This window comes from Cystoisospora suis (assembly GCF_002600585.1).
Source record: "Cystoisospora suis strain Wien I chromosome Unknown contig_3187, whole genome shotgun sequence".
Taxonomy (NCBI): Eukaryota; Apicomplexa; class Conoidasida; order Eucoccidiorida; family Sarcocystidae; genus Cystoisospora; species Cystoisospora suis.
This window is the reverse complement of record NW_027155982.1, coordinates 1-479: the sequence shown is the minus strand read 5'-3', so window position 1 is coordinate 479 and position 479 is coordinate 1.

Below are 479 nucleotides of genomic sequence, written 5' to 3'. Positions count from 1 at the left end.
TGATTCATTCCAGCTGGTAATGCTTCACGTTCTTTAGGCTTGGTCACCGTCGCACAACGACCGCATTACGCGCCATCTGGTCGTTGGTACGTCTTCACTCAGCGTTGGAGGGCGGCAGGGGGACAGCGTTCTTGTTATCCGAGTCTTCGAAACCCGCCGTAATGTGGTCTGTGTTACACTTACCAGAGGGAAAGAGTACATGCTTGTGTAGCAGTACAGGAGGCCTCGTGAATCCCCTGTGGTTCAGCTTTTTCGTTCCAAACCTGGACTACGCCAACAAACCAGTTAAAGTCCTTCCCCATGTTGTAGATAAGGATGCCTTGTATGTGTCTCTTCTCTTCGTGATTCTGCTCTCCTCTTGTTGAGTCTGTCTTTTCGATTCTCATTTATATAGGTTTTTCTGTGCTTGCCATGAACTCACGGGGCGTCAGGCCGTTGACCTAACTCGTCTGCAGTAACTGTAAAGGCTGCCGCAAGAA